Genomic DNA, 12500 nt, shown 5'->3' on the forward strand with positions numbered 1-12500 from the left:
CTGGTGCGGGCGGTTGCCTCGACCACCATCGGCACACGCTGGGCCCTGGTGCGGCAGCTTGCCTCGAGCACCATCGGCACACGCTCGGCCCTGGTGCGGTCGGTTGCCTCGAGCACCATCGGCACACGCTGGGCCCTGGTGCGCCAGGTTGCCTCGACCACCATCGGCAGCCTCGACCACCATCGGCACACGCTGGGCCCTGGTGCGGGCGCTTGCCTCGACCACCATCGGCACACGCTCCGCCCTGGTGCGGTCGGTTGCCTCGAGCACCATCGGCACACGCTGGGCCCTGGTGCGGCAGGTTGCCTCGACCACCATCGGCACACGCTGGGCCCTGGTGCGGGCGGTTGCCTCGACCACCATCGGCACACGCTGGGCCCTGGTGCGGGCGCTTGCCTCGACCACCATCGGCACACGCTGGGCCCTGGTGCGGGCGCTTGCCTCGACCACCATCGGCACACGCTGGGCCCTGGTGCGGCAGGTTGCCTCGAGCACCATCGGCACACGCTGGGCCCTGGTGCGGTCGGTTGCCTCGACCACCATCGGCACACGCTGGGCCCTGGTGCGGGCGCTTGCCTCGACCACCATCGGCACACGCTGGGCCCTGGTGCGGCAGGTTGCCTCGAGCACCATCGGCACACGTTGGGCCCTGGTGCGGTCGGTTGCCTCGATCACCATCGGCACACGCTGGGCCCTGGTGCGGGCGCTTGCCTCGACCACCATCGGCACACGCTGGGCCCTGGTGCGGCAGCTTGCCTCGAGCACCATCGGCACACGCTCGGCCCTGGTGCGGTCGGTTGCCTCGAGCACCATCGGCACACGTTGGGCCCTGGTGCGGCAGGTTGCCTCGACCACCATCGGCAGCCTCGACCACCATCGGCACACGCTGGGCCCTGGTGCGGGCGCTTGCCTCGACCACCATCGGCACACGCTGGGCCCTGGTGCGGTCGGTTGCCTCGAGCACCATCGGCACACGCTGGGCCCTGGTGCGGCAGGTTGCCTCGACCACCATCGGCACACGCTGGGCCCTGGTGCGGGCGCTTGCCTCGACCACCATCGGCACACGCTGGGCCCTGGTGCGGCAGGTTGCCTCGAGCACCATCGGCACACGCTGGGCCCTGGTGCGGCAGGTTGCCTCGAGCACCATCGGCACACGCTGGGCCCTGGTGCGGGCGCTTGCCTCGAGCACCATCGGCACACGCTGGGCCCTGGTGCGGTCGGTTGCCTCGACCACCATCGGCACACGCTGGGCCCTGGTGCGGGCGCTTGCCTCGACCACCATCGGCACACGCTCGGCCCTGGTGCGGTCGGTTGCCTCGAGCACCATCGGCACACGCTGGGCCCTGGTGCGGGCGCTTGCCTCGAGCACCATCGGCACACGCTCGGCCCTGGTGCGGTCGGTTGCCTCGAGCACCATCGGCACACGCTGGGCCCTGGTGCGGCAGGTTGCCTCGACCACCATCGGCACACGCTGGGCCCTGGTGCGGCAGGTTGCCTCGACCACCATCGGCACACGCTGGGCCCTGGTGCGGGCGCTTGCCTCGACCACCATCGGCACACGCTCGGCCCTGGTGCGGCAGGTTGCCTCGAGCACCATCGGCACACGCTGGGCCCTGGTGCGGGCGGTTGCCTCGACCACCATCGGCACACGCTGGGCCCTGGTGCGGGCGCTTGCCTCGACCACCATCGGCACACGCTGGGCCCTGGTGCGGGCGCTTGCCTCGAGCACCATCGGCACACGCTGGGCCCTGGTGCGGCAGGTTGCCTCGAGCACCATCGGCACACGCTGGGCCCTGGTGCGGGCGGTTGCCTCGACCACCATCGGCACACGCTGGGCCCTGGTGCGGCAGCTTGCCTCGAGCACCATCGGCACACGCTCGGCCCTGGTGCGGTCGGTTGCCTCGAGCACCATCGGCACACGCTGGGCCCTGGTGCGCCAGGTTGCCTCGACCACCATCGGCAGCCTCGACCACCATCGGCACACGCTGGGCCCTGGTGCGGGCGCTTGCCTCGACCACCATCGGCACACGCTCCGCCCTGGTGCGGTCGGTTGCCTCGAGCACCATCGGCACACGCTGGGCCCTGGTGCGGCAGGTTGCCTCGACCACCATCGGCACACGCTGGGCCCTGGTGCGGGCGGTTGCCTCGACCACCATCGGCACACGCTGGGCCCTGGTGCGGGCGCTTGCCTCGACCACCATCGGCACACGCTGGGCCCTGGTGCGGGCGCTTGCCTCGACCACCATCGGCACACGCTGGGCCCTGGTGCGGCAGGTTGCCTCGAGCACCATCGGCACACGCTGGGCCCTGGTGCGGTCGGTTGCCTCGACCACCATCGGCACACGCTGGGCCCTGGTGCGGGCGCTTGCCTCGACCACCATCGGCACACGCTGGGCCCTGGTGCGGCAGGTTGCCTCGAGCACCATCGGCACACGCTGGGCCCTGGTGCGGCAGGTTGCCTCGAGCACCATCGGCACACGTTGGGCCCTGGTGCGGTCGGTTGCCTCGATCACCATCGGCACACGCTGGGCCCTGGTGCGGGCGCTTGCCTCGACCACCATCGGCACACGCTGGGCCCTGGTGCGGCAGCTTGCCTCGAGCACCATCGGCACACGCTCGGCCCTGGTGCGGTCGGTTGCCTCGAGCACCATCGGCACACGTTGGGCCCTGGTGCGGCAGGTTGCCTCGACCACCATCGGCAGCCTCGACCACCATCGGCACACGCTGGGCCCTGGTGCGGGCGCTTGCCTCGACCACCATCGGCACACGCTGGGCCCTGGTGCGGTCGGTTGCCTCGAGCACCATCGGCACACGCTGGGCCCTGGTGCGGCAGGTTGCCTCGACCACCATCGGCACACGCTGGGCCCTGGTGCGGGCGGTTGCCTCGACCACCATCGGCACACGCTGGGCCCTGGTGCGGGCGCTTGCCTCGACCACCATCGGCACACGCTGGGCCCTGGTGCGGCAGGTTGCCTCGAGCACCATCGGCACACGCTGGGCCCTGGTGCGGCAGGTTGCCTCGAGCACCATCGGCACACGCTGGGCCCTGGTGCGGGCGCTTGCCTCGAGCACCATCGGCACACGCTGGGCCCTGGTGCGGTCGGTTGCCTCGACCACCATCGGCACACGCTGGGCCCTGGTACGGGCGCTTGCCTCGACCACCATCGGCACACGCTCGGCCCTGGTGCGGTCGGTTGCCTCGAGCACCATCGGCACACGCTGGGCCCTGGTGCGGGCGCTTGCCTCGAGCACCATCGGCACACGCTCGGCCCTGGTGCGGTCGGTTGCCTCGAGCACCATCGGCACACGCTGGGCCCTGGTGCGGCAGGTTGCCTCGACCACCATCGGCACACGCTGGGCCCTGGTGCGGGCGCTTGCCTCGACCACCATCGGCACACGCTCGGCCCTGGTGCGGCAGGTTGCCTCGAGCACCATCGGCACACGCTGGGCCCTGGTGCGGGCGGTTGCCTCGACCACCATCGGCACACGCTGGGCCCTGGTGCGGGCGCTTGCCTCGACCACCATCGGCACACGCTGGGCCCTGGTGCGGGCGCTTGCCTCGAGCACCATCGGCACACGCTGGGCCCTGGTGCGGCAGGTTGCCTCGAGCACCATCGGCACACGCTGGGCCCTGGTGCGGTCGGTTGCCTCGAGCACCATCGGCACACGCTGGGCGCTGGTGCGGGCGCTTGCCTCGACCACCATCGGCACACGCTGGGCCCTGGTGCGGCAGGTTGCCTCGATCACCATCGGCACACGCTGGGCCCTGGTGCGACAGGTTGCCTCGAGCACCATCGGCACACTATCGGCCCTGGTGCGGGCGGTTGCCTCGACCACCATCGGCACACGCTGGGCCCTGGTGCGGGCGCTTGCCTCGAGCACCATCGGCACACGCTGGGCCCTGGTGCGGGCGGTTGCCTCGAGCACCATCGGCACACGCTGGGCCCTGGTGGGTTTAGGCACATCTTCAAATTTCTGCCGTGCCAATGCCATTTTTATGGCTTGTAAATTCATACAATGGTCCCCTAAGCCTTCACGTGAAGTTTCGTTGGAAGATGACTCGTTTTCTATTTTTCACGATTTTCGAAACTTTTTGCGGTTCGGGATTTTTTAAAATTTTTTTATAAGGATTTTTGGCCCCAAATTTTGTAGGCATGATCCTTCTATTTTTGTTGGCATGCACAAAAAAATTCAGCTAAAAACTCGAAGTAGAGAAGATTTTGTGACCGTTTGAAAAAAGTGTCCCCATTTCAGACACTTTAACGGCTACTGGTAGCAAACCTGTAAAATCTCAAACGCTCTTTAAGGGGGTGTGAGTTCTCAGAGGTTTGATGAGGGATAGGGGGCCAACACAAGGGCCAAGCACCAGCACCCATCGCACGTCATGTGCGCACACCCCCCCGGCCCCCCTCCCAATCGCCGGAACCCCAATGCCGCCGGTCAGGTTCTCCGGCGGTACTCCGGCGGTACTCCGGCGATGCTCCGGCGATGCTCCGGCGATGCTGTCCCGAGTGAAAAAAATGCGGCACCAGCACATGCTGGAGCCAAGCATGGGCACCGTGGCTCAAAATCGAACTTCGGCCAAGGCCTCGACCATCAATGGCACATGATGACGCATGGTGATGGCACAAGCATCGACCATCATCGGCATAGGCTGCCCTTCGGTACGGGCACTTGCCTCGACCGCCATCGGCACAAGCTGGGCCCTGGTGTGGGTTGTTGCCTCGATCACAATCGGCACATGCTGAGCCTTGGTGCGGGCGGTTGCCTCGAGCACCATCGGTAGACCCTGGGCCCTGGTGCGGCCGGTTGCCCCGATAACCATCGGCACACGCTGGGCCCTGGGGCGGGCGCTTGCCCCCAGCACCATCGGCACACGCTGGGCCCTGGTGCGGGCGGTTGCCCCGAACAGCATCGGCACAAGCCGGCCCTTGGTGCGGGCTCCTGGCTCGACCACCATCGGCACACGCTGGGCCCTGGTGCGGGCGGTTGCCTCGAACACCATCGGCACACGCCGGCCCTTGGTGCGGCCGGTTGCCTCGACCACCATCGGCACACGCTCGGCCTTGGTGAGGGCGCTTGCCTCGACCACCATCGGCACACGCTGGGCCCTGGTGCGGGCGCTTGCCTCGACCACCATCGGCACACGCTCGGCCTTGGTGCGGGCGCTTGCCTCGACCACCATCGGCAAAAGCTGGGCCCTGGTGCGGGCGCTTGCCTCGACCACCATCGGCACACGCTCGGCCCTGGTGCGGTCGGTTGCCTCGAGCACCATCGGCACACGCTGGGCCCTGGTGCGGCAGGTTACCTCGACCACCATCGGCACACGCTGGGCCCTGGTGCGGGCGCTTGCCTCGACCACCATCGGCACACGCTCGGCCCTGGTGCGGTCGGTTGCCTCGAGCACCATCGGCACACGCTGGGCCCTGGTGCGGGCGCTTGCCTCGACCACCATCGGCACACGCTGGGCCCTGGTGCGGGCGCTTGCCTCGACCACCATCGGCACACGCTGGGCCCTGGTGCGGCAGGTTGCCTCGAGCACCATCGGCACACGCTGGGCCCTGGTGCGGTCGGTTGCCTCGAGCACCATCGGCACACGCTGGGCCCTGGTGCGGGCGCTTGCCTCGACCACCATCGGCACACGCTGGGCCCTGGTGCGGCAGGTTGCCTCGAGCACCATCGGCACACGCTGGGCCCTGGTGCGGTCGGTTGCCTCGACCACCATCGGCACACGCTGGGCCCTGGTGCGGCAGCTTGCCTCGAGCACCATCGGCACACGCTCGGCCCTGGTGCGGTCGGTTGCCTCGAGCACCATCGGCACACGCTGGGCCCTGGTGCGCCAGGTTGCCTCGACCACCATCGGCAGCCTCGACCACCATCGGCACACGCTGGGCCCTGGTGCGGGCGCTTGCCTCGACCACCATCGGCACACGCTCCGCCCTGGTGCGGTCGGTTGCCTCGAGCACCATCGGCACACGCTGGGCCCTGGTGCGGCAGGTTGCCTCGACCACCATCGGCACACGCTGGGCCCTGGTGCGGGCGGTTGCCTCGACCACCATCGGCACACGCTGGGCCCTGGTGCGGGCGCTTGCCTCGACCACCATCGGCACACGCTGGGCCCTGGTGCGGGCGCTTGCCTCGACCACCATCGGCACACGCTGGGCCCTGGTGCGGCAGGTTGCCTCGAGCACCATCGGCACACGCTGGGCCCTGGTGCGGTCGGTTGCCTCGACCACCATCGGCACACGCTGGGCCCTGGTGCGGGCGCTTGCCTCGACCACCATCGGCACACGCTGGGCCCTGGTGCGGCAGGTTGCCTCGAGCACCATCGGCACACGCTGGGCCCTGGTGCGGCAGGTTGCCTCGAGCACCATCGGCACACGTTGGGCCCTGGTGCGGTCGGTTGCCTCGATCACCATCGGCACACGCTGGGCCCTGGTGCGGGCGCTTGCCTCGACCACCATCGGCACACGCTGGGCCCTGGTGCGGCAGCTTGCCTCGAGCACCATCGGCACACGCTCGGCCCTGGTGCGGTCGGTTGCCTCGAGCACCATCGGCACACGTTGGGCCCTGGTGCGGCAGGTTGCCTCGACCACCATCGGCAGCCTCGACCACCATCGGCACACGCTGGGCCCTGGTGCGGGCGCTTGCCTCGACCACCATCGGCACACGCTGGGCCCTGGTGCGGTCGGTTGCCTCGAGCACCATCGGCACACGCTGGGCCCTGGTGCGGCAGGTTGCCTCGACCACCATCGGCACACGCTGGGCCCTGGTGCGGGCGGTTGCCTCGACCACCATCGGCACACGCTGGGCCCTGGTGCGGGCGCTTGCCTCGACCACCATCGGCACACGCTGGGTCCTGGTGCGGCAGGTTGCCTCGAGCACCATCGGCACACGCTGGGCCCTGGTGCGGCAGGTTGCCTCGAGCACCATCGGCACACGCTGGGCCCTGGTGCGGGCGCTTGCCTCGAGCACCATCGGCACACGCTGGGCCCTGGTGCGGTCGGTTGCCTCGACCACCATCGGCACACGCTGGGCCCTGGTGCGGGCGCTTGCCTCGACCACCATCGGCACACGCTCGGCCCTGGTGCGGTCGGTTGCCTCGAGCACCATCGGCACACGCTGGGCCCTGGTGCGGGCGCTTGCCTCGAGCACCATCGGCACACGCTCGGCCCTGGTGCGGTCGGTTGCCTCGAGCACCATCGGCACACGCTGGGCCCTGGTGCGGCAGGTTGCCTCGACCACCATCGGCACACGCTGGGCCCTGGTGCGGGCGCTTGCCTCGACCACCATCGGCACACGCTCGGCCCTGGTGCGGCAGGTTGCCTCGAGCACCATCGGCACACGCTGGGCCCTGGTGCGGGCGGTTGCCTCGACCACCATCGGCACACGCTGGGCCCTGGTGCGGGCGCTTGCCTCGACCACCATCGGCACACGCTGGGCCCTGGTGCGGGCGCTTGCCTCGAGCACCATCGGCACACGCTGGGCCCTGGTGCGGCAGGTTGCCTCGAGCACCATCGGCACACGCTGGGCCCTGGTGCGGTCGGTTGCCTCGAGCACCATCGGCACACGCTGGGCGCTGGTGCGGGCGCTTGCCTCGACCACCATCGGCACACGCTGGGCCCTGGTGCGGCAGGTTGCCTCGATCACCATCGGCACACGCTGGGCCCTGGTGCGACAGGTTGCCTCGAGCACCATCGGCACACTATCGGCCCTGGTGCGGGCGGTTGCCTCGACCACCATCGGCACACGCTGGGCCCTGGTGCGGGCGCTTGCCTCGAGCACCATCGGCACACGCTGGGCCCTGGTGCGGGCGGTTGCCTCGAGCACCATCGGCACACGCTGGGCCCTGGTGGGTTTAGGCACATCTTCAAATTTCTGCCGTGCCAATGCCATTTTTATGGCTTGTAAATTCATACAATGGTCCCCTAAGCCTTCACGTGAAGTTTCGTTGGAAGATGACTCGTTTTCTATTTTTCACGATTTTCGAAACTTTTTGCGGTTCGGGATTTTTTAAAATTTTTTTATAAGGATTTTTGGCCCCAAATTTTGTAGGCATGATCCTTCTATTTTTGTTGGCATGCACAAAAAAATTCAGCTAAAAACTCGAAGTAGAGAAGATTTTGTGACCGTTTGAAAAAAGTGTCCCCATTTCAGACACTTTAACGGCTACTGGTAGCAAACCTGTAAAATCTCAAATGCTCTTTAAGGGGGTGTGAATTCTCAGAGGTTTGATGAGGGATAGGGGGCCAACACAAGGCCAAGTACCAGCACCAATCGCACATCATGTGCGCACACCCCCCCGGCCCCCCTCCCAATCGCCGGAACCCCAATGCCGCCGGTCAGGTTCTCCGGCGGTACTCCGGCGGTACTCCGGCGATGCTCCGGCGATGCTCCGGCGATGCTGTCCCGAGTGAAAAAAATGCGGCACCAGCACATGCTGGAGCCAAGCATGGGCACCGTGGCTCAAAATCGAACTTCGGCCAAGGCCTCGACCATCAATGGCACATGATGACGCATGGTGATGGCACAAGCATCGACCATCATCGGCATAGGCTGCCCTTCGGTACGGGCACTTGCCTCGACCGCCATCGGCACAAGCTGGGCCCTGGTGTGGGTTGTTGCCTCGATCACAATCGGCACATGCTGAGCCTTGGTGCGGGCGGTTGCCTCGAGCACCATCGGTAGACCCTGGGCCCTGGTGCGGCCGGTTGCCCCGATAACCATCGGCACACGCTGGGCCCTGGGGCGGGCGCTTGCCCCCAGCACCATCGGCACACGCTGGGCCCTGGTGCGGGCGGTTGCCCCGAACAGCATCGGCACAAGCCGGCCCTTGGTGCGGGCTCCTGGCTCGACCACCATCGGCACACGCTGGGCCCTGGTGCGGGCGGTTGCCTCGAACACCATCGGCACACGCCGGCCCTTGGTGCGGCCGGTTGCCTCGACCACCATCGGCACACGCTCAGCCTTGGTGAGGGCGCTTGCCTCGACCACCATCGGCACACGCTGGGCCCTGGTGCGGGCGCTTGCCTCGACCACCATCGGCACACGCTCGGCCTTGGTGCGGGCGCTTGCCTCGACCACCATCGGCACACGCTGGGCCCTGGTGCGGGCGGTTGCCTCGACCACCATCGGCACACGCTCGGCCTTGGTGAGGGCGCTTGCCTCGACCACCATCGGCACACGCTGGGCCCTGGTGCGGGCGCTTGCCTCGACCACCATCGGCACACGCTGGGCCCTGGTGCGGGCGGTTGCCTCGACCACCATCGGCACACGCTGGGCCCTGGTGCTGGCGGTTGCCTCGACCACCATCGGCACAAGCCGGCCCTTGGTGCGGGCGGTTGCCTCGAGCACCATCGGCACACGCTGGGCCCTGGTGCGGGCGGTTGCCTCGACCACCATCGGCACACGCTGGGCCCTGGTGCGGACGGTTGCCTCGAGCACCATGGGCACACGCTGGCCCTTGGTGCGGGCTCTTGCCTCGACCACCATCAGCAGAAGATTGCCCCTACGTCGAACACCATCGATACATGCCGGGTGTCACGGTCCGCGCGTTCCTCCTATTGAAACCACGCGTCCGTGTGGCACCAAGACTAATCCTAGTCAAGGTCAGCCTTCTATCGTGCCCATTTTTAGTCGCGGACAACCCTATTCCAGTCCACGATCCTCGGATGCTCATAGGGATGCATAGTCCCGGTTCTCATGGCCTTGAGGCCTCTTGACATGGTGCGAACCCAACATCATGCCCGCCCGCATCATTCGCAGGCTCCTATATTGAGTTTACGCCAGCACCCCACCTAAGCTGGTCAGCAGCCAAGCTCGGAGCCTCTAGGCTCATTTCGTCCTACGAGACTCGGTTCTTAGGGCTCAGGCCCTTAGCAACAGTATCGACTGCCCGCACGCATGATTGACACCCCACATCATGCTGGTCCCGCAAGGGGACTTGGGTGGACTGCCCCAGTGGCAGCACACCATCCCGACTGGCCGCAGGGGTCTAGCAGCATGCCTACCCGCTAGCCCGCACGCCCCTTTTTCTCGATGGCATCCCTCATACGTAAACACCATCACATGATCCTTCCGGCTCGAGGAGGGGAAACCGAGGGGCATAACGGATTCTACCGTCCAACCCCCTGTCTCAATGCAAAGGCGCGATACGAGGCCCGCCGGCCCCAACCGTCCCCGGGTTTACCTTACCCAAGAAAACATCGTGCCACGCTCGTGACCCTACGATGCCCGCCCACCTAGACACCACGAGTGCCTAGGAGTAGCTCACTTCAGACTAGCCAGGCCCCCGCCTGCCCGCTAGCCAAGGGGGTGGTGGAGAGCTGACACCAAGCATCCCCCTATAAAGAGCGTTAGAGATTTTCCCAATACGCTACCAGTGACCGTAAGAATGTCTGAAACGGGGACACTTTTCTGCCCAGTCATGTCGGGGTCTTTCTCCGGCTAACTCAGGGCCCCGTAACCTTCCCTTTGGTCACCATTGCTCCTTGATACTGCTCGCTGCTCCACCAACCCACTTGAAGGTGTCCGACCACTGTCCCGAACTTCCCCGCGTATCTTGCGGCCCGGGGCTCCCATTGCCCCTACAACATGTTAGCATCATGTTCCAAAGCTCCGAATGCACGCCTTCATTCCTTAGAACCGCTTTCCCACCAGCTCGGTCTCGACCGCTGCTCGGTTCAGGGTCAGTCATGGCAGGACCAAGGCCTGACCATGACACTCTCCCCCACTTACTATGTCGATGCCCTCATCGACGCCAAGACCACACCCAACTATCCTGTTGCACACAGCCGACATTTCCTCATATGTCTCTCACTGGTGCTCTCAAGGATTGGGTCGAGGTCCCGTCACATGAGGCACCGTGCACAGTACTCGTCCATTGTTGGTGTAGATTGGTCCCATTGTTGCTCAGCTTTGTTGTAGTTTGAACCGCCTAACCTATCTTGGTTGTATTCATATGGGTCATACCATGGCTTCATCCCTTGATCATTGTCAGGTTGCGACCTCGAGGTGCCCTCATTGATCAATGACCCTCAGTAGAATGAATGACCACCGCTTTGCCACTCATTTGGTGCGTCCCACCGGACGTGACCCCTCACACCAACTGCACGCTTGCAGCATCAACTCACTGATGCGCCCCTCTGGACGTGATGCTTAGGTCAACCGCACTCATACGGCACCCTATATGATGACCCTAGCATAGTGGCATTCAAGCACCTTGGTCATCTCCCAACTTGGGTCCTCTCGGCCCCTCCAAGGTCACCTCTCTAGGTGTGGCCCTCAGGCCAACCGCCCCCAAGACGGCACCTTAAAGCGTGCTAATTCGGTCTTTGCCCCCGGCTTGAACACTATGCTCCATCGCCCAAGCTCCTTTATCTTGGCTCAGTCTCGGGGGGGGGATTGACAGGTCTCCCCCACTTTTACTGGAAACTCGGCACAGCATTATGCGCAACCCTGTCTCCTCGATGGTTCTATTGCTCGATAGTTTTGATTCCAGCCCAGTTCCTAGGGCGTCCCAAAATCCGCTTATACTCGGAGACCCACTGATCTACCAGCACTTCTAGCCCACTGATTTGTTTGACTCGGGGATTCACCCGCTCGATCCTCAAGGTCCACTGACTTGCACGACTGAGGCCTTGTCAACTGGCCGTTTTCCCTTTTCTTGTTCCACTGGAAAACATCCTGTCGCGGCCCACTGACCACCACTACTCGTGAAGCCTTCCCTTTCGGCCAATACGAGTTCAACATCCTGGTTCACACACACACTCTCGTGATCCTCTGACCACAAGAACTCACGGTCCACTGACCAACGCAGCTCATGGTCCACTGACCATCTCGCTTGTGGCTTCAATCTTCAGCCACTTCATACTCTTCTGTGTGGTAGTCTCATGCTTGGACCCGAATACTTCGGCTTGCACCCCCGCTGGGGCACCTGCACCATACATCAAGTGCACACATTAGTAATTAATCTTGCAACTCGACGCCTCCTGCCCCTCAGGACAAGATTCACTCGGCCCACGTGGCCTGACACAACACCATTTCATGGTGTAAGACCCTTTTCGGATCTCGGTCTCACTACGGTTCCTTTCACCGTAAAGGCATCACATGCCACAACATATGCCAACACCTTTTTCTAGGTGAGGCTAGACTCTGGTGCCCTTTTTCTAGGCGTCCAAGAGTCTACCCGAGAGCCATTTTACATAGGCCCAATATTTCCCATCGCATGCAACGGTGGCCCTTTCTCGAGCCCCCATAGGCACAAAAACTGCATTTGTGTCTCGATAGCTCCATTCGGGCTTGGCACCACCGTAATTTCGCATCACCAGACCCACACATGGGGTCGCGTAACTCTCGCCACTGAGCCAACCTAGGCTCTGATACCAAGTGTCACGGTCCGCGCGTTCCTCCTATTGAAACCACGCGTCCGTGTGGCACCAAGACTAATCCTAGTCAAGGTCAGCCTTCTATCGTGCCCATTTTTAGTCGCGGACAACCCT

Source organism: Durio zibethinus, unplaced genomic scaffold (assembly GCF_047325235.1).
Source record: "Durio zibethinus cultivar Kanyao isolate XHJ-2024 unplaced genomic scaffold, ASM4732523v1 HiC_scaffold_3, whole genome shotgun sequence".
In the NCBI taxonomy this organism is placed as follows: domain Eukaryota; kingdom Viridiplantae; phylum Streptophyta; class Magnoliopsida; order Malvales; family Malvaceae; genus Durio; species Durio zibethinus.